Genomic DNA, 22948 nt, shown 5'->3' with positions numbered 1-22948 from the left:
GCTGTGGCAAGGTGCTCAATGGTCTTTTACCGGTGGTTGACGTTTTTTAAATCCGGTTTAGGGGCTAAGGGGTTAACCATCCTTTTGCAAGTGGGTGCAATGTTGATTTAGTCCCTTACACACACTGTAAAAATTTCGAAGACTTTACTATATTTTTTCACTGTTTTGCTAGTTTTTTTCTCTTAAAGGCACAGTAACATTTTTGTTTAATTGCTGTTTCACCTTTATTAAAGTGTTTTCCAAGCTTGCTTGTCTCATTACTAGTCTGTTAAACATGTCTGACATAGAGGAAACTCCTTGTTCAATATGTTTGGAAGCCATTGTGGAACCCCCTCTTAGAATGTGTACCAAATGTACTGAAATTTCTGTAAACTATAAAGACCATATTATGGCACTTAAAGATTTATCTCCAGAGGATTCTCTGACTGAAAAAAGGGAGATTATGCCATCTAGCTCTCCCCATGTGTCAGAACCTATAACTCCCGCTCAAGTGACGCCAAGTACATCTAGCGCGTCTAATTCTTTTACCTTACAGGACATGGCGGCAGTTATGAATGCTACCCTCTCAGAGGTATTGTCCAAACTGCCAGGGTTACAGGGAAAGCGAGACGGCTCTGGGGCTAGCACTAATACAGAGCTTTCTGACGCTTTAATACCTGTGTCCGATATACCCTCACAATACTCAGAAGCTGAGGCAGGAGAGCTTCTATCTGTGGGTGACATTTCAGATTCAGGGAAGGCGTTGCTTCAGTCTGATTCTGAAATGACAGCGTTTAAATTTAAGCTTGAACACCTCCGCTTATTGCTTAGGGAGGTTTTAGCGACTCTGGATGACTGTGAACCCATTGTAGTTCCAGAGAAATTGTGTAAGATGGACAAATACTTTCCAGTGCCTGTTTACACTGATGTTTTTCCAGTCCCTAAGAGGTTTTCGGAAATTATTACTAAGGAATGGGATAGACCAGGTGTGCTGTTCTCTCCCCCTCCTGCGTTTAAAAAGATGTTTCCCATAGATGCCGCCATACGGGACTCGTGGCAGACGGTCCCTAAGGTGGAGGGAGCAGTCTCTACCCTAGCTAAGCGTACAACTATCCCCGTCGAGGACAGTTGTGCTTTCCTAGATCCTATGGATAAAAAATTGGAGGGTCTTCTTAAGAAAATCTTTATACATCAAGGTTTTATTATCCAGCCTCTTGCATGCATTGCCCCAGTTACTGCTGCAGCGGCTTTTTGGTTCGAGTCTCTTGAAGAGGCTCTACAGGTGGAGACCCCGTTAGATGATATTTTAGACAGGATTAAAGCTCTTAAGTTAGCTAATTCCTTTATTTCTGACGCCGTTTTTCATTTAACCAAGCTAACGGCTAAGAATTCAGGTTTTGCTATTCTGGCGCGTAGGGCGCTATGGCTTAAATCCTGGTCAGCAGACGTTACTTCAAAGTCTAAGCTTCTAAACATCCCCTTCAAGGGACAGACCCTATTCGGGCCCGGTCTGAAGGAGATCATTTCTGATATTACTGGAGGAAAAGGTCACGCCCTTCCTCAGGATAGGTCCAATAAGTTAAGGACCAAACAGAATAATTTTTGTTCCTTTCGAAACTTCAAGAGTGGCGCAGCTTCAGCTTCTTCTCATGCAAAACAAGAGGGAAATTTTGCCCAGTCCAAACCAGTCTGGAGACCTAACCAGGCTTGGAACAAGGGGAAGCAGGCCAAAAAACCTGCTGCTGACTCTAAGACAGCATGAAGGAGTAGCCCCCGATCCGGGACCGGATCTAGTAGGGGGCAGACTTTCTCTCTTCGCTCACGCTTGGGCAAGAGACTTCCAGGATCCCTGGGCACTAGAGATTGTTTCCCAGGGATATCTTCTGGAATTCAAAGGTTCGTCTCCAAAGGGGAGATTTCACCTCTCACAACTATCTGCAAACCAGATAAAGAGAGAGGCATTCTTACGTTGCGTTCAAGAAGAGGGAACGTTCAGACCAATCTTGGATCTCAAGATCCTAAACAAATTTCTCAGGGTCCCATCGTTCAAGATGGAGACAATCCGAACCATCCTCCCTATGATCCAGGAGGGTCAATATATGACTACTGTGGACTTAAAGGATGCTTATCTCCACATTACGATTCACAGAGATCATCAGTTCCTCAGGTTCGCCTTCCTAGACAGGCATTACCGGTTTGTGGATCTTCCCTTCAGATTAGCCACGGCGCCAAGAATCTTTATGATGGTTCTAGGGTCTCTTCTGGCGGTTCTGAGGCCGCGGGGCATAGCGGTGGCTCCCTACCTAGACGACATCCTGATCCAGGCGTCAACTTTTCAAATCACCAAGTCCCATACGGACATTGTTCTGGCCTTTCTGAGGTGTCACGGGTGGAAGGTGAACAGAGAAAAGAGTTCACTCTCTCCTCTCACAAGAGTTTCCTTCCTAGGAACTCTGATAGATTCGGTAGAAATTCAAAATTTTTTGACAGAGGTCAGGCTATCAAAGCTTCTAACTTCTTGCCGTGCTCTTTATTCCACTTCTCGGCCGTCAGTAGCTCAGTGTATGGAAATGATCGGCCTTATGGTAGCGGCAATGGACATAGTTCCGTTTGCCCGCCTACATCTCAGACCACTGCAACTTTGCATGCTCAATCAGTGGGATGGGGACTACACAGATTTGTCTCAGGGGGGAACAAGGAGTCCCCTGGAAATGATGGAAGTTTCCAAGATAATTCTATGGGCAGAGGTTCACTCTTGCCATCTCTCTGCTATCCATATCCTAGGAGTAGAGAACTGGGAGGCAGACTTTCTAAGTCGGCAGACTTTTCATCCGGGGGAGTTGGAGCTCCATCCGGAGGTATTTGCCCAGCTGATTCAACTATGGGGCAAACCAGAACTGGATCTGATGGCGTCTCGTCAGAACGCCAAGCTTCCTCGTTACGGGTCCAGGTCAAGGGATCCCCAGGCAACGCTGATAGATGCCCTAGCAGTGCCCTGGTCCTTCAGCCTGGCTTATGTGTTTCCACCATCTCCTCTCCTCCCTCGTCTGATTGCCAAGATCAAGCAGGAGAGAGCTTCGGTGATTTTGATAGCACCTGCGTGGCCACGCAGGACTTGGTATGCAGATCTGGTGGACATGTCATCCTTCCCAGCATGGACTCTGCCGCTGAGGCAGGACCTTCTACTCCAAGGTCCATTCAAACATCCAAATTTAGTTTCTCTGCGTCTGACTGCTTGGAGATTGAACGCTTGATTTTATCAAAACGTGGTTTCTCCGAGTCGGTCATTGATACCTTGATTCAGGCTCGAAAGCCTGTCACCAGGAAAATCTATCATAAGATATGGTGTAAATATCTTCATTGGTGTGAATCCAAGGGTTACTCGTGGAGTAAGGTCAGGATTCCTAGGATACTATCTTTTCTCCAAGAAGGATTGGAAAAGGGATTATCGGCTAGTTCCTTAAAGGGACAGATTTCTGCTCTGTCTATTCTTTTGCACAAGCGCCTGGCTGATGTTCCAGACGTTCAGGCGTTTTGTCAGGCTTTGGTTAGAATCAGGCCTGTGTTTAAACCTGTTGCTCCGCCATGGAGTTTAAATTTAGTTCTTAAAGTTCTTCAAGGGGTTCCGTTTGAACCCTTGCATTCCATAGATATCAAGCTTTTATCTTGAAAAGTTCTGTTTTTAGTAGCTATCTCTTCGGCTCGAAGAGTTTCAGAGTTATCTGCCTTGCAGTGTGATTCCCCTTATCTGATCTTCCATGCAGATAAGGTAGTTTTGCGTACCAAACCTGGGTTTCTTCCTAAGGTAGTATCTAATAGGAATATCAATCAGGAAATTTGTTGTTCCGTCACTGTGTCCTAATCCTTCTTCAAAGAAGGAACGTCTGTTACACAATCTTGACGTGGTTCGTGCTTTAAAGTTTTATTTGCAAGCTACTAAGGATTTTCGTCAAACATCTGCATTGTTTGTTGTCTACTCTGGAAAGAGGAGAGGCCAAAAGGCTTCGGCAACTTCTCTTTCTTTTTGGCTAAGAAGCATAATCCGTTTAGCTTATGAGACTGCTGGCCAGCAGCCTCCTGAAAGAATTACAGCTCATTCTACTAGAGCGGTAGCTTCCACATGGGCTTTTAAACATGAGGCCTCTGTTGAACAGATTTGTAAGGCGGCGACTTGGTCTTCGCTTCATACTTTTTCTAAATTCTACAAATTTGATACTTTTGCTTCCTCGGAGGCTATTTTTGGGAGAAAGGTCTTACAGGCAGTGGTGCCTTCCGTTTAAGTTCCTGCCTTGTCCCTCCCTTCATCCGTGTCCTAAAGCTTTGGTATTGGTATCCCACAAGTAATGGATGAACCCGTGGACTGGATACACCTTACAAGAGAAAACAAAATTTATGCTTACCTGATAAATTTCTTTCTCTTGTGGTGTATCCAGTCCACGGCCCGCCCTGTCACTTTAAGGCAGCTGTTTTTATTTTTTTAAACTACAGTCACCACTGCACCCTATAGTTTCTCCTTTTTCTTACTTGTCTTCGGTTGAATGACTGGAGCTGGGGGTTAGGGGAGGAGCTATATAGACAGCTCTGCTGTGGGTGTCCTCTTGCAACTTCCTGTTGGGAAGGAGAATATCCCACAAGTAATGGATGAACCCGTGGACTGGATACACCACAAGAGAAAGAAATTTATCAGGTAAGCATAACTTTTGTTTTTGCTTAGGGGTAGGCACCACGCAAGTAAATACACATCTATGGGGGTGGTAATCTTTTAATTCCTACACACTTTTAAGAGTACTTAAAGTGAAAGTAAATCCTAGGATTGACCATTGGAACAAATACAGGGGACATTTATTCATAAAGTATAAAATACTAAAGTTCATGCAGAAAGCTCCTTTATTTGTTTCAAGCGTTTGCCCCAGTGAGCTGCCCACGGTAGAACGCTGTTTTGCTTGAGAGGTGACGTTTTCACCTCTTAGCCCATAGACGTGTGGGAAATACGGCTTGGTGCCTTGTGATGCCTCATTTCCTGCACACTATTTGCTAAGAGGTGGAAACGTCACCTCTTAGCAAAACAGCATTATGTCATGGGCTGCCCGAACAGCTCAGTGCTGTGAACACTTGAAACAAATAAAGGAGCTTTCTGCATAAAGTATTTTAAACTACATGAATGAAAGTCCTCATTATTCTTTCCAATGGTCAATCCTAGCGTTTAACAAATGCTAGGATACTGTTGCATCAGGCATGATGATCATGGCCTTGATAATTTTAATTATCCTAGCTTTGTGAAGGAATAATCTAGATTTTATTAAAGACACTGAGACAAGTATTTTGCTTTCCTTCTCTTTTACTATTAATGCAGCTTTTCATAGACAATAAGGTATATTACAGGTAAATAACAATAAAAGCAAAACACAGTTAACAGCCAATGAAGAACAAGTATTCAAATTAGCAGATGAAATCAACCAATGAGCAGTGTCATAATACCCATATACAGTCCAAATAGTCCCTAATCCTCCTCTTTCTTCTTTGATGCGAACTGGAAGAAGATTCAACAGGAAAGGAAACATCAGTATGAAGGATCCACCAATGAAGAAACTGGAAAAACCATATATGAGACAAACAAACATTTTGTAAAACAGAGATGAACAATTAGGTAGCAACTTGATAGAAGAATCAATGCTCTGTAGAAGATCCAAAACCAGGATAAGAATTTCCTAATTGGGGTGTTGTATGTTTGGAAAACCTAGAAAGTCAGAGTGGAGAAGATTAAATACAATATATATATATATATATATATACACACACACACACTTAATGCTAAACATTTTTATATATCCTTAAGGAAGGGAGGGAAAATACTTGTCTCTGTGTCTTTAATAAAATCTAGATTATTCCTTCACAAAGCTAGGATAATCAGAATTTTATTACAAGCACAGAGACTCCTATTTCTCCTGTTAAGTGTAGTCAGTCCACGGGTCATCATTACTTATGGGATATTAACTCCTCCCCAACAGGAAGTGCAAGAGGATCACCCAAGCAGAGCTGCTATATAGCTCCTCCCCTCTACGTCACACCCAGTCATTCTCTTGCACCCAACTAATAGATAAGATGTGTGAGAGGACTGTGGTGATTAAACTTAGTTTTTTTATATCTTCAATCAAAAGTTTGTTATTTTAAACAACACCGGAGTGTGTTGTTTCCTTCTCAGGCAGAATTTGAAGAAGAATCTACCTGAGTTTTTTGTATATGATCTTAGCGGACGTAACTAAGATCCGTTTGCTGTTCTCGGCCATTCTGAGGAGTAAGGTAACTTCAGATCAGGGGACAGCGGGCAGGTTCACCTGCAAAGAGGTATGTTGCAGTATATTATTTTCTAAGGAATGGAATTGACTTTGAAAATACTGCTAATACCGATATAACGTAAGTACAGCCTTAAATGCAGTAGTAGCAACTGGTATCAGGCTGACATGTATATATGTTTACACTTAAGTATTTCTGGGGAATGGCACTTCACTGGGAAAATACTGTATGCATATAACTTTTAGCCTAACTTGCAGTGTGAGCGACTAGCAGCAGGCTTTTTAATGACATTTCATATATTAGATTTTAAACGTTTACTGGAATGTTAAATCGTTTAATTATCTGAGGTACTTGGTGAAAATTGTTTTGGGCTTTATTTTCCACATGGCTGTCGTTGTTTTAAATTAAAACAGTTTACTGAGCTTCCCTCACTGTTGTAGAGTGAGTGGGAGGGGCCTATTTTGGCGCTTTTACTACGCATCAGAAATTCAGTCACAGTCTGTCTTTTTCTCCCTGCATGATCCAGGACGTCTCCACAGAGCTCAGGGGTCTTCAAAACTAGTTTTGAGGGAGGTAATCACTCACAGCAGACCTGTGAGACTGTGCTTGACTGTGATAAAAACGCTTATATTGTCAATTGTTATACGTTTTTTTCTGATATTAAGGGTTAATCATCCATTGCTAATGTGTGCAATCCTTTGCTAAATTTGGTTTATATAACTAATCCGGTTCATTTTTATTCAACTGTGTCAGTTTTTTGTGTGCTTCTTAAAGGCACAGTAACGTTTTTTCATATTGCTTGTAAATTTAGTTGAAAAGTATTTCCAAGCTTGCTAGTCTAATTGCTAGTTTGTTTAAACATGTCTGACACAGAGGAAACTCTTTGTGCAATATGTTCAAAAGCCAAGGTGGAGCCCAATAGAAATTTATGTACTAATTGCATTGATGCTACTTTAAATAAAAGTCAATCTGTACATGTTAAGCAACATTCACCAGACAACGAGGGGGAAGTTATGCCTCACGTGTCAGTACCTGCATCTCCCGCTCAGGAGGTGCGTGATATTGTAACGCCAAGTACATCAGGGCGGCCATTACAAATCACTTTACAAGACATGGCTAATGTTATGACTGAAGTTTTGTCTAAATTGCCAGAACTTAGAGGTAAACGAGATCACTCTGGGATGAGAACAGAGTATACTGATAATGCTAGGGCCATGTCCTAATGCTAGGACGGAGAGCTTCATTCTGCGGGTGACGGATCTGATCCAAATAAATTGGATTCAGACATTTCAAATTTTAAGTTTAAGCTGGAAAACCTCTGTGTATTGCTAGGGGAGGTGTTAGCGTCTCTGAATGATTGTAACACAGTTGCAATCCCAGAGAAAATGTGTAGGTTGGATAAATATTTTGCGGTACCGACGAGTACTGACGTTTTTCCTATACCTAAGAGACTTACTGAAATTATTACTAAGGAGTGGGACAGACCCGGTGTGCCTTTCTCACCCCCTCCTATATTCAGAAAAATGTTTCCAATAGACGCCACCACACGGGACTTATGGCAAACGGTCCCTAAGGTGGAGGGAGCAGTTTCTACTTTAGCTAAGCGTACCACTATCCCGGTGGAGGATAGCTGTGCCTTTTCAGATCCAATGGATAAAAAGTTAGAGGGTTACCTTAAGAAAATGTTTGTTCAACAAGGTTTTATATTACAACCCCTTGCATGCATTGCGCCTGTCACGGCTGCGGCAGCATTTTGGTTTGAGTCTCTGGAAGAGACCCTTGACTCAGCGACATTAGATGAGATTTCACTTAAGCTTAAAACCCTTAAGCTAGCTAATTCATTTATTTCTGATGCCGTAGTACATTTAACTAAACTTACGGCTAAGAATTCCGGATTCGCCATTCAGGCACGCAGAGCGCTGTGGCTAAAATCCTGGTCAGCTGATGTAACTTCTAAATCGAAATTACTTAACATACCTTTCAAGGGGCAGACTTTATTCGGGCCCGGTTTGAAAGAAATTATCGCTGATATTACGGGAGGTAAAGGCCATGCCCTGCCTCAAGACAGAGCCAAACCCAGGGCTAGACAGTCTAATTTTCGTACCTTTCGTAATTTCAAGGCAGGAGCAGCTTCAACTTCCTCTGCTCCAAAACAGGAAGGAGCTGTTGCTCGCTACAGACAAGGCTGGAAACCTAACCAGGCCTGGAACAAGGGCAAGCAGGCCAGAAAGCCTGCTGCTGCCCCTAAGACAGCATGAAGTGAGGGCCCCCGATCCGGTAACGGATCTGGTGGGGGGCAGACTCTCTTCGCCCAGGCTTGGGCAAGAGATGTCCAGGATCCCTGGGCGTTGGAGATCATATCTCAGGGATATCTTCTGGACTTCAAAGCTTCTCCTCCACAAGGGAGATTTCACCTTTCAAGGTTGTCAACAAACCAGATAAAGAAAGAGGCGTTTCTACGCTGTGTACAAGACCTTTTACTAATGGGAGTGATCCATCCAGTTCCGCGGTCGGAACACGGACAAGGGTTTTACTCAAATCTGTTTGTGGTTCCCAAAAAAGAGGGAACCTTCAGACCAATATTGGATTTAAAGATCCTAAACAAATTCCTAAGAGTTCCATCATTCAAGATGGAAACTATTCGGACAATCTTACCCATGATCCAAAGAGGTCAGTACATGACCACAGTGGATTTAAAGGATGCTTACCTTCACATACCGATTCACAGAGAACATTACCGGTATCTAAGGTTTGCCTTCCTAGACAAGCATTACCAGTTTGTAGCTCTTCCCTTCGGGTTGGCTACGGCTCCAAGAATCTTTACAAAAGTTCTGGGCTCTCTTCTGGCGGTACTAAGACCGCGAGGAATTTCGGTAGCCCCGTACCTAGACGACATTCTGATACAAGCGTCAAGCTTTCAAACTGCCAAGTCTCATACAGAGTTAGTACTGGCATTTCTAAGATCACATGGGTGAAAAGTAAACGAGGAGAAGAGTTCTCTCTTACCACTCACCTTCTTGGGGACTCTTATAGATTCTGTAGAAATGAAAATTTACCTGACAGAGGACAGGTTAACAAAGCTTCTAAATGCTTGCCGTGCCCTTCATTCCATTCAACACCCGTCAGTGGCTCAATGCATGGAGGTAATCGGCTTAATGGTAGCGGCAATGGACATAGTTCCTTTTGCACGCCTGCACCTCAGACCGCTGCAATTGTGCATGCTAAGTCAGTGGAATGGGGATTACTCAGATTTGTCCCCTACGCTGAATCTGGATCAGGAGACCAGAGATTCTCTTCTATGGTGGCTTTCTCGGCCACATCTGTCCAGGGGGATGCCCTTCAGCAGACCAGACTGGACAATTGTAACTACAGACGCCAGCCTTCTAGGTTGGGGCGCTGTCTGGAATTCCCTGAAGGCTCAGGGATTATGGACTCAAGAGGAGAGTCTCCTTCCAATAAACATTCTGGAATTGAGAGCAGTTCTCAATGCCCTTCTGGCTTGGCCTCAGTTAGCAACTCTGAGGTTTATCAGGTTTCAGTCGGACAACATCACGACTGTGGCTTACATCAACCATCAGGGAGGGACAAGAAGTTCTTTAGCGATGATGAAAGTATCAAAGATAATTCGCTGGGCAGAGTCTCACTCTTGCCACCTGTCAGCGATCCACATCCCAGGAGTGGACAACTGGGAGGCGGATTTCCTAAGTCGCCAGACTTTTCATCCGGGGGAGTGGGAACTTCATCCGGAGGTCTTTGCCCAAATACTTTGACGTTGGGGCAAACCAGATATGGATCTCATGGCGTCTCGCCGGAACGCCAAGCTTCCTCGTTACGGGTCCAGGTCCAGGGACCCGGGAGCGGTCCTGATAGATGCCTTGACAGCACCTTGGACCTTCAGGATGGCTTATGTGTTTCCACCCTTCCCGATGCTTCCTCGTTTGATTGCCAGGATCAAACAGGAGAAAGCATCAGTGATTCTAATAGCGCCTGCGTGGCCACGCAGGACCTGGTATGCAGATCTAGTGGACATGTCATCCTGTCCACCTTGGTCTCTGCCTCTGAGACAGGACCTTCTAATTCAGGGTCCTTTCAAACATCAAAATCTAATTTCTCTGAAGCTGACTGCATGGAAATTGAACGCTTAATTTTATCAAAGCGTGGATTTTCGGAGCCAGTAATTGATACCTTAATACAGGCTAGGAAACCTGTTACCAGGAAAATTTACCATAAGATATGGCGTAAATACTTACACTGGTGCGAATCCAAGGGTTACTCATGGAGTAAGGTTAGGATTCCTAGGATATTGTCTTTTCTACAAGAAGGTTTAGAAAAGGGTTTATCTGCTAGTTCGTTAAAGGGACAGATCTCAGCTCTGTCCATCCTTTTACACAAGCGTCTGTCAGAAGTTCCAGACGTTCAGGCTTTTTGTCAGGCTTTGGCCAGGATTAAGCCTGTGTTTAAATCTGTTGCTCCGCCGTGGAGCTTAAACTTAGTTCTTAACGTTTTACAGGGTGTTCCGTTTGAACCCCTTCACTCCATTGATATCAAGCTGTTATCTTGGAAAGTTCTGTTTTTAATGGCTATTTCCTCGGCTCGTAGAGTCTCTGAATTATCAGCCTTACATTGTGATTCTCCGTATCTGATTTTTCATTCAGATAAGGTAGTTCTGCGTACTAAACCTGGGTTCTTACCTAAGGTAGTCACTAACAAGAATATCAATCAAGAGATTGTTGTTCCATCATTGTGTCCTAACCCTTCTTCAAAGAAGGAACGACAAACTTCTTCCCTGTTTGTCGTTTATTCTGGACAGAGGAGAGGTCAAAAAGCATCTGCTACCTCTCTATCCTTTTGGCTTCGTAGCATAATACGCTTAGCCTATGAGACTGCTGGACAGCAACCTCCTGAAAGGATTACAGCTCATTCTACTAGAGCTGTGGCTTCCACTTGGGCCTTTAAGAACGAGGCCTCTGTTGAACAGATTTGCAAGGCTGCAACTTGGTCTTCTCTTCATACTTTTTCCAAATTTTACAAATTTGACACTTTTGCTTCTTCGGAGGCTGTTTTTGGGAGAAAGGTTCTTCAGGCAGTGGTTCCTTCCATATAGGGATCCTGCCTGTCCCTCCCGTCATCCGTGTACTTAGCTTTGGTATTGGTATCCCATAAGTAATGATGACCCGTGGACTGACTACACTTAACAGGAGAAAACATAATTTATGCTTACCTGATAAATTCCTTTCTCCTGTAGTGTAGTCAGTCCACGGCCCGCCCTGTTTTTTAAGGCAGGTCTAAATTTTCTAATTATACTCCAGTCACCACTGCACCCTATAGTTTCTCCTTTCTCGTTTGGTTCTCGGTCGAATGACTGGGTGTGACGTAGAGGGGAGGAGCTATATAGCAGCTCTGCTTGGGTGATCCTCTTGCACTTCCTGTTGGGGAGGAGTTAATATCCCATAAGTAATGATGACCCGTGGACTAACTACACTACAGGAGAAAGGAATTTATCAGGTAAGCATAAATTATGTTTTTGCTAGTTTAAAGCAAAAAGATTAAAGAGGAAGCAGCATGAGAAATTGGTTTGAAATAGAACTGTATGAAAGTAGAGTCTGAAGACCAGTCAGCAGCAGAAAGGATATCTTGAAGAGAGGAAGATTTCAAGAAAGCTTTAGAGGCAGAGGCTCCTCGAATAGAATGAGCGGTAAAAGAATCCCCCACCCCAGATTTAAGAAGGATTTATTTAACCCATCTGGCAATTGAAGTAGAAGAGATGGGTTTGAAAGGGGAAACAAAAGAAATTAAGAGTTGGGGATATGAAGAAGATCTGAGAGAAGAAATTCTGGTTTCATATTCTCTGAGACAGGAGGCCACACAGAGAATTGAATGATCAGGAAAAAATGGATAAAAGATAGATTTTGAGAGACATTTAGTTCTGCGAGAAAGTAAGAAGGTGACACCAAAGGGGGAAAACATTTTGGAATTTATATTGATAGCTTTTACATCGGAAACTCTGCGAAAGGATAAGAGACCGAGAAGAGTAGCTAATTTAGCAGAGAGTTGTTTGAGAGAAAGGTCAGAATTGGAGGGCCAATTATTAAGGAAAGAGATGACAAGATCTACATCCCAGAAAAAGGAATATTTGGGAGGAGGGGAATTTTTTAATCTGATGGCTTTTAATAAACAACATATATGAGGGTGAAGACCGATTGGAATATCATTGAAGAAGTTGTGAGAAGCAGAACAAGCCAAATTAATGGATCTATAAGCGAGACCATTATCAAAAAGGAAAGAAAGGTAATTCATTACTTCAGAAAGAGGGGCTGAAATGAGATCTAGGTGTCTCTGTGAACACCAGCTAGACCATTTAGACCAGGCTGAGAGAAAAGCTTTTTTGGTTCCTGGAGCCCAGGACTCCTGAAGGAGGGACTGAGACTTTTCCGAAAGTCCGTTGAGGGCCCAAGGGCCCTTGAAATTGCCCATGCTACCAGATTGAGAGATCCGTCTAGGAGGAGCGGTTGAGGGTTCCCGGAAGGGTTCAGGAGGAGATTGGGGAGGGATGGAATGAGGAGGGGAGGGAGAAAAGACAATTCCAGGACCGAGGGGTAACAGGATCGAGTTGGCCAAAGTTGAGTTATTAATAGAAGGGAATTTTGAGCTCTGCGAAGATGAGCAAGGGTCCTGGGAATCATGGAAAAGCCATAGGCGTTTTGAGCGGGCCAAGGTTGAAGGAAGGCGTCTACAGCTGCGGCTTCTGGATCTGGACGCCAACTGAAAAAAAGGTTTCATCTGATAATTGGATCTGGAGGCAAACAGATCTATAGTGAAGGGACCTCTCAGGGAGGCAAGGGAAAGGTAATTTCTAATCGCTGGAGTCTTGAAGATAGCGGGATCCCCAATCCGCTGCTAAATTGGAGAGACCTGTAATGTACTCTGCTTGAATGGAAATGTTGTTCTGTAAGCAGTGATGAACAAAATCTCTCTGAAAGAGTTTTTGATTTGGTACCACCCAATTTGTTTAGGTATCTCACGGTGGAAATGTTGTTCATGCGAAGGATCACAGAAATAGGAGCTACATTATTTATAAAGCTCTTGATTGCAAAGGAACCCGCAAGTAGTTTCTTGCAATTGATGTGAAGAAGTCTCTCTGCATTTCTCCATTAGCCACCAGTGATAAGAGAACCATATTGGGCTCCCCATCCAGAGTTGCTTGCACCTGCCTCTATAACTAGTTATGGGGAGTTCCTGAAGATTGCTCTGCCGTTTCAGGCATCCATGTGAACTAGCCACCAAAGTAATTCCTGACAAGCTTCTTGAGAAAGAGAAATGGGATGAGCATGTGATAGGCCCTTGCGAAGAAAATACATTTTGAGGCGTTGAAGGGCCCGATAATGAAGGGGAGCTGGAAATATAGCTTGGCTAGAGGATGAAAGGAGACCAATAATATGAGCTAAGAGTCTGAGGGAAAGAAGATTTCTTTAGGACAGATGAGATCTCCTTTTTTATTGCAGAGATTTTTTTTCTTGGGGAAGACTGAGGGTAGAAGAGAGGGTGTCTATTTGAAAACCCAGGAAAATTAGATTCTGAGTGGGAACCAGGATGGATTTTTTCTTGTTTATTAAAAATCCAAGGTTCTCTAAAAGAGAGAGAGTTAAATTCAGGTGAGAGGACAACATATGTTGATCCTGATTCATAATCAGAATGTTGTCCAGATAAATAATAAGACTTAACACCCCTGAATCTGAGCCAGGCAACAACCGGTTTTAGGATTTTTGTGAATATCCAAGGAGCGGAGGATAGTCCGAAAGGAAGACAAGTGAACTGCCAAAGGATGTTGTTCCAATAAAATGGAGATATTTTCTGTGAGAAGAATGGATGGGAACAGTTAGATAAGCATCTGTAAGATCGAGGCGAACTAACCAGTCTTGATCTAGAAGACAATCTCTTAGAAGATGAATGCCCTCCATCTTGAAATGTTGGTACAGAACAAAGGCATTCAAGGTTCGGAGATTGATGACGGGACAAAATTGACCATTTTTCTTTTTTACAAGGAAAATGTTGCTTAAGTAAGTGTCTCCGTCCAAAATAACGAGTTCTGTAGCCTGTTTTGAGGCTAGAGAAGAAATCTCTGAGTCTATGGCGAGCTTGTCTTGCTTTGATAACTGAATAGGTCTGGAAGGGAGACACTGGAGAGGGGGAGATGTGAAATCTTTTAAGACCCCAGCAACTGTTTAGAGAACCCATGGGTCTGAGGTGATTAGATGCCAATTTGTTAGGAAACAGGCGAGCCTGCCACCTATTTTTTGAGGGGATAAAGGGGAAGATTGTAAAGAAAAGGAATTACCTTGGGGGTTTCTGGAACGTCCTCTCTTGCGGAAAGATCTTGAAGACCAGGGATGGCTTCTTGAGGGAAAGAAAGTAAGGTTTTGTGTTTGGTATTGATTGGAATAATAATATTGGGACCTGGTGTTATAGGAGTTATAGGAAGACCTGCCGGGAAAACGGTCCCTTCTTTTCCCGGCCCTGTCAAAAACACTGGATTTGGTTTTTGATAAAAGTATTGAAAGTCTTAGCATAGTTATTCATTTTAAAAAGGTAAGTATCTCCAAAAAGGAGGCCATTGGGATCTGAGGAACGTTGTGAGTAAGCAAAATCTGACAATTTGGGGTCTAATCTGCGTATTATATTGCGTCTTCTTTCTGCAACTATGCCTTCATTAGCATTACCTAAGAAGGCAATAGACCTTAAAGTCCACTCTCTGATAACAAAAGGGCCAAGAGAAGAGTTAGAGGCAATAGCTTTTTCAGAGGTCAACATTTTTTGCAATAGGGACAGTCGTATCCAGGAGTTTATCCTGACAAGCTCTTAGTAATCTATCTGAACCTTTTTTTAAGATTGGCTCCATGAGAACCTAAAAACTTTAGGATGTTGGTATCAATTTCAGGGGTAATGGTGGAATTACTAGGGAGGGACGGGTGCATTCAGCTCAGAGTTTGGATCGGGCTGATTTCTTTAACCCTTTGAGTGCTAAGCACTTTCCCACCTGGGTGCTAAGGTTTTCTTAAAGGGTATTTTATTTTTAATATTTTTAAAAATATTTTTTTTTACTTTTTTTTTTATTTATTTCAGATCCCCAAGACTTACATCGTTGGAATTGTTAGGCGATTACCTTTCCAACGGTGGGTCTTGGGGGTCTGTAGCTGCTTAGATGCCTGAGATACAGGCTTCTAAGCAGCATGCCCCCTGCTCCTATATTTAACATTGTTAATGTTAAATAAAGTTGCGCGGTGACGTCATCACGTTTATTGCGCGTGACGTCACCACGCAAAACGGAAGCCCCGGCGATGCCTTTCATTATGCAGCACCAATCGCCGGGGTAGGAGCGGGTGGGAGCCCCCAGATCTCCCTCAAGTTGGGAGAGTCCTAGTGACGGCTCTGAGCCGTCATTAGCACCAGAGTGGGAAAGTCTGACGCCGTCATTAGCACTCAAGGGGTTAAGGAATTTCTTAAATAATGATCCATAAAATCAGCAATTTCCCTTGAAGGGAACCATTCAGAAGAATGAGGGTGTTGTAATTCGTCAGGTTTAGTAAAAGGTTTTCCTAGAGAGTCTAGAAAAACTTTCTCTTCATAAGATTTGTTTAAGTGGGCCTTTTTACGAGAAAATCGTCAAAATCTGAATCTGATGAAAAATCTTCAGACTGTTTATTATCATTGTCAAAACCTGGAAAATATTCCTCATCTGAGGAGGAAATGTCATTATATGTTCTTTTATGAGCTTTCAATAGGTCAGAGGTGGATTTCCTTAAAGCAGTTTTATTTACACTAGATTGTGGAAAAAATACGCCCTGATTTATTTTTATTAGAGTAATCAGGGGTTCTGGTGCCAGGAAAAATCTGCTGGCTAGCAGAGGTACTGTCTGTTGTATGCATGAGGACAGTATGAGGGTTGTCTGGTTGGGACAGACTTAAAGCTCTTTTTTGAGATAAAGAGGGAGAAGCAGGGGTTAAATCCTTCGTTTTTGCTCTACATTTTTTTAGGAGCGTTTTGTTCAGAATTTATGACTATCATTAAAGAGTTAATTTTATCATCAATTTTAGTTATAAAAGATGACAATTTGTCATTTAATGAACTAACAGACGGCTAGATTATGAGTTTTGCTTCATGGGTGAAAAAGCCTCATTACGCTGCTTTTTCACTACCGCTGGTATTACGAGTCTTGCAGGTATATCAGTACCACACACTTTTTTTGGCTGTTACGCAACTTTACTACCGCAGCTTTCAAAAAGTCCTTTTTCAATGGGACTTCCATAGCGCCGGTATTACGAGTTTGCCTGTCCGGCCAAAAAGTGAGCGGTACAGCTCATAACTCCAAGATCCATACCGTAAACTGAAAGTCAGTAGTTATGGCTTTTATGTTGCAAATTCGTAACATAAAACATAACTAAAGTGCTAAAAAGTACACTAACACCCATAAACTACCTATTAACCCCTAAACCGAGGCCCTGCCGCATCGCAAACACTAAAATAAAATGATTAACCCCTAATCTGCCGCTCCGGACATCACCGCCACTATAATAAACATATTAACCCCTAAACCGCTGTACTCCCGCATCGCAAACACTAGTTAAATATTATTAACCCCTAATCTGCTGTCCCTAACATCGCCACAACCTACATTACTGTTATTAACCCCTAATCTGCTGCCCCCCAAATCGCTGCCACTATACTAAAGCTTTAAACCCCCTAAACCTAACACCCACTAACTTTAATATAATTAAAATAAATCTAAATAAAAATCACTATCATTAACTAAATAATTCCTATATAAAACTAAATACTTACCTATAAAATAAACCCCAAGCTAGCTACAATATAACTAATAGTTACATTTTAGCTATCTTAGGTTTTATTTTTATTTTACAGGTAAGTGTGTTTATTTTAACTAGGTAGACTAGTTACTAAATAGTTATTAACTATTTACTAACTGCCTAGCTAAAATAAATACAAATTTACCTGTAAAATATAACCTAACCTGTCTTACACTAACACCTAACCTTACACTACAATTAAATAAATTACATTAATTAAATACAGTTAACTAAAATACACTTACACAAAATAAAAAATAAATTATCAAATATTTAAACTAATTACACCTAATCTAATAGCGCTATCAAAATAAAAAAAACCTAGCCTAAACTAAACTGCCAATAGCCCTTAAAAGGGCCTTTTTGTGGGGCATTGCCCCAAAGAAATCACCTCTTTTACCTGTAAAAAAAAAAAATACAAACAACCCCCCAACAGTAAAACCCACCACCTACACAGCCAAACCCCCCAAATAAAATCCTATCTAAAAAAATCTAAGCTCCCCATTGCCCTGAAAAGGGCATTTGGATAGGCATTGCCCTTAAAAGGGCATTTAGCTCTTTTTCAGCCCAAACCCTAATCTAAAAATAAAACCCACCCAATAAACCCTTAAAAAAACCTAACACTAACCCCCGAAGATCCACTTACAGTTTTTGAAGACCGGCCATCCATCCTCAACGAAGTCGGGAGAAGTCCTCAACGAAGCCGGGAGAAGTCTTCATCCAAGCGGCAAGAAGTGGTCCTCCAGGCGGGCAGAAGTCTTCATCCAGACGGCATCTTCTATCTTCATCCTTCCGACGCGGAGCGACTCCACCTTCAAGACATCCAGCGCGGAGCATCCTCTTCTTTCGATGGTCGCTGAAGAATAAAGGTTCCTTTAAAGGGACATAATACTCATATGCTAAATCACTTGAAACTGATGCAGTATAACTGTAAAAAGCTGACAGGAAAATATCACCTGAGCATCTCTATGTAAAAAAGGAAGATATTTTACCTCACAATTTCCTCAGCTCAGCAGAGTAAGTTCTGTATAAAAAGTTATACTCAGCTGCTCCCAGCTGCAGGTAAAAAAATTGAAGAAATGAACAGCAGCCAATCAGCATCAGCAGTGCTGAGGTCATGAACTCTTACTATGATCTCATGAGATTTGACTTAACTCTCATGAGATTTCATAGTAAGCTTCCTTTACCTGATTGGTGAAATAATATGAGAGTGCACGATGCTCATCCCTTCAGATGTCCCAGGACAGACACACTAAAATGCTGCTTAGAAATCCTTTACAATGGGAGGTGGCTACTGAGGAACTTTTGAGGTAAAATATCTTTCTTTTTTACATAGAGATGTTAAGGAGATATTTTCTAGTCAGCTTTTTACAGCTATGCTGCATCACTTTCAAGTGTTTAAACATTTGGGTATTATGGCCCTTTAAATGACGTCATCCAAGATGGCGTCCCTTGAATTCCGATTGGCTGATAGAATCCACGGATTTCATCCTTACTTGTGGGATATTAACCTCCTGCTAACAGGAAGTGGCAAAGAGCACCACAGCAGAGCTGTATATATAGCCCCTCCCCTTCCCCTCCACCCTCAGTCATTCTCTTTGCCTGTGTTATACTAGGAAGACATGGTAAAGTGAGGTGTTAGTTTTAGTTTTTTTAATCAAGAAGTTTTTTATTTTAAATGGTACCGGTGCATACTATTTTCCTCAGGGGGATATGGAAGAAGATTCCTGCCCTGAGGTTTGATGATCTTAGCATTTGTAACTAAGATCCACGCTGGTTCCCACAAGACTTCTGAAGGTAACCATGAGACATCTTCAGTGTGGAGACCGGTTTCATGCTACAAGCAGCATTAAGGTATGTGCAACTTTTTTTCTGAGGAGACTTGGTGTATCAGAACTGGCTGGCATTATTTCCCTGTATGGGAATGGGGTAAGCAGTAAAACCTATTTTAATAAGAGGGGTGTTACTGGAGTCCCTATTTTATATTTATCATTAGTTGATATTTGGGCATTATGTGACATGGGAGACAATATAAAAAACAATGTTTTATGTGTTTTATTTTTGGCACTTAAAACTTATTGGTTTTATGCTTGAGGGTTATATTGTGTGTGTATTTTTACTTTAGTGCAAAACTGCATTTCCATGCGGTGTTGTTTGGGCCTACTCCAACTTTTGACCTTAAGGGGCGGAGCCTATTTTGGCGCAATTTCTTCAGGCTTAGCAGCAGCAAACAGTAACTCGGTGGCTGCTGGTCTGAAGGGTTGGAAACTTGATTTGAAGTACCCTGGGGGCAGGTATTCAGAGCTGTGGCGAGGTGCAGAGTGTATTTTTATCTATCTTTTGACTACATGTTGATATAAGTACTTCTAAAGCCTTATTTCTGCCCTTGCTTCTGGGTGCAGTAATTTTTGGATTAACCAACGATATTAAGTTAAATTTGGGAATAATTTAACGTTTTTTGTGCATTTTGGAAAAATTGTTCACTTTTACTTTTCTTAAAGGCACAGTACACGTTTTTTCTAATGTTTATTTTATGCTATAAATAAGTGTTTAAACGACTTTTGTGGTATTACTAGTCTGTTCAACATGTCTGACATTGAGGTTTCTCATTGTTCTATGTGTTTAGAAGCTATTGTGCAACCCCCTCTAACATTGTGTAACTTTTGTACTGAAAGGGCTTTACAATGTAAAAAGCATATTTTAAATAAAGTAAGTGTGCCTAGGGATGATTCTCAGTCTGAAGAGAATCAGGATATGCCATCCAATTCTCCCCAAGTGTCACAGCCTTTTATGCCCACAAAAGTGACGCCTAGTACTTCTAGTGCGTCTAATTCCTTTACTCTGCAGGAGATGGCTGCAGTTATGTTAACTACCCTTACAGAGGTATTGTCTAAATTACCAGTGTTGCAGGGTAAACGCAGTAGGTCAAGTATTAATGTAAATACTGAATCCTCTGATGCTTTATTAGCTATTTCCGATGTTCCCTCACAGTGCTCTGAGTTGGGGATTAGGGAATTACTGTCTGAGGGTGAAATTTCTGATTCAGGGAATGTTTTGCCTCAGACAGATTCTGATGCTATGTCATTTAAATTTAAGCTTGAACACCTCTGCCTGTTGCTTAGGGAGGTTTTAGCGACTCTGGATGATTGTGATCCTATTGTGATTCCTCCAGAGAAATTGTGTAAAATGGATAAATATTTGGAAGTTCCTACTTACACTGATGTTTTTCCGGTTCCTAAGAGAATTTCGGAAATTATTAGTAAGGAATGGGATAGACCAGGTATACCATTTTCTCCCTCTCCTAATTTTAAGAAAATGTTTCCTATATCAGATACCATTCGGGACTCATGGCAAGCGGTCCCTAAGGTAGAGGGAGCTATAGCTTCCCTAGCTAAGCGTACTACTATACCCATTGAGGATAGTTGTGCTTTCAAGAATCCTATGGATAAGAAATTAGAGGGTCTACTAAAGAAATTATTTGTTAATCAGGGATTTCTTTTACAACCTACGGCTTGCATTGTTCCAGTAACTACTGCAGCAGCTTTTTGGTTTGAGGCTCTAGAAGAGTCTCTTAAGGTTGAGACTCCATTAGATGACATTCTAGATAGAATTAAGGCTCTTAAGCTAGCTAATTCTTTTATTATTGATGCCGCTTTTCAAATTGCTAAATTAGCGGGCAAAAAATGCAGGATTTGCTATTTTAGCACGTAGAGCATTGTGGCTCAAATCTTGGTCTGCTGATGTGTCATCAAAACATAAGCTTTTAGCTATTCCCTTTAAAGGTAAGACCCTTTTTGGGCCAGAATTGAAGGAGATCATTTCTGATATTACAGGAGGTAAGGGCCATGCCCTACCTCAGGATAAGTCGGTTAAAATGAGGGGTAAACAGAATAATTTTCATTCCTTTCGGAAATTTAAAGGAGGACCCCCGCTTCTTCTTCTTCCACAAAGCAGCATGAAGGGGTGGCCCCCGATCCGGGATCGGATCTAGTAGGGGGCAGACTTTCTTTCTTTGCTCAGGCTTGGGCAAGTGATGTTCAGGATTCCTGGGCACTAGAAATAGTGACCCACGGTTATCAATTGGAATTCAAGGATTTTCTCCCAAGAGGGAGATTTCATCTTTCAATATTATCTGCAAACCAGATAGAGAGAACGCTGTGTAAAAGACCTTTTTACTATGGGAGTAATCTGTCCTGTTCCAAAATTGGAACAGGGACAGAGGTTTTACTCAAACCTATTTGTGGTCCCCAAAAAAGAGGGAACGTTCAGACCCATTTTTGACCTCAAGTGTCTAAACAAATTTCTAAGAGTTCCATTATTCAAGATGGAGACAATTCAAACGATTTTGCCAATGATCCAGGAGGGTCAATATATGACTACCGTGGATTTGAAGGATGCTTACCTTCATATTCCAATCCACAAAGATCATCATCGGTTTCTAAGGTTTGCCTTCTTGGACAAATATTATCAGTTCGTGGCTCTTCCTTTCGAGTTGGCCACAGCACCCAGAATCTTCACAAAGGTTCTAGGGTCTCTTTTGGCGGTTCTCAGACCGCAAGGGATAGCGGTGGCGCCTTATCTGAACGATATTCTGATTCAGGCGTCAACATATCATCTGACAAAATCTCATACGGACACAGTGTTGTCTTTTCTGAGAACTCACGGCTGGAAGGTGAACATAGAGAAGAGTTCACTTGTTCCACAGACAAGGATTCCTTTTCTGGGAACTCTGATAGACTCGGTAGCCATGAAAATATTTCTGACGGAGGTCAGAAAATCAAAGATTTTGAATACTTGCCGAGCACTGTCCATTCCTCGGCCATCAGTGGCTCAATGTATGGTGGTAATTGGATTAATGGTAGCGGCAATGGACATCGTTCCGTTTGCTCGCTTTCATCTCAGACCACTGCAACTGTGCATGCCAGGTCAGTGGAATGGGGATTATGCGGATTTATCTCCAAAGATAATTCTGGATCAAGAGACCAGAAACTCTCTTCTTTGGTGGTTGTCGCCAGATCATCTGTCCCAGGGGACTTGTTTCCACAGACCCTCGTGGGTGATAGTGACAACAGATGCCAGCCTTCTGGGCTGGGGTGCAGTTTGGAATTCCCTGAAGGCTCAGGGTGTTTGGACTCAGGTGGAGTCTCTACTTCCAATCAATATTCTGGAACTGAGAGCAATATTCAATGCGCTTCAGGCGTGGCCTCAGTTGGCTTCGGCCAAATTCATCAGATTCCAGTCGGACAACATAACGACTGTGGCATATGTCAATCATCAGGGGGGAACAAGGAGTTCCTTAGCGATGACAGAAGTATCTAAGATAATCAGTTGGGCAGAGGCCCACTCTTGTCATCTGTCAGCGATCTACATCCCAGGGGTAGAGAACTGGGAAGCAGATTTTCTAAGTCGACAGACTTTTCATCCGGGGGAGTGGGAACTTCACCCGGAGGTATTTGCCTCATTGATTCTCAGATGGGGCAGACCGGAATTGGTTTTGATGCCATCTCGTCAGAATGCCAAGCTTCCAAGATACGGATCCTGGTCAAGGGATTCTCAGGCCGAACTGATAGATGACTTGGCAGTACCTTGGTTGTTCAGCCTAGCTTATGTGTTTCCGCCGTTTCCTCTCCTCCCACGCGTGATTGCTCGAATCAAACATGAGAGAGCTTCAGTGATCCTGATAGCGCCTGCGTAGCCACGCAGGACTTGGTATGCGGATCTAGTGGACATGTCCTCTCTGCCACCGTGGAAACTTCCGTTGAGACAGGACCTTCTCATTCAAGGTCCTTTCCAACATCCAAATTTAATTTCT

This window comes from Bombina bombina, chromosome 4 (assembly GCF_027579735.1).
Source record: "Bombina bombina isolate aBomBom1 chromosome 4, aBomBom1.pri, whole genome shotgun sequence".
Classification (NCBI taxonomy): Eukaryota; Metazoa; Chordata; class Amphibia; order Anura; family Bombinatoridae; genus Bombina; species Bombina bombina.
Note: the sequence above shows the minus strand (reverse complement) of the source record.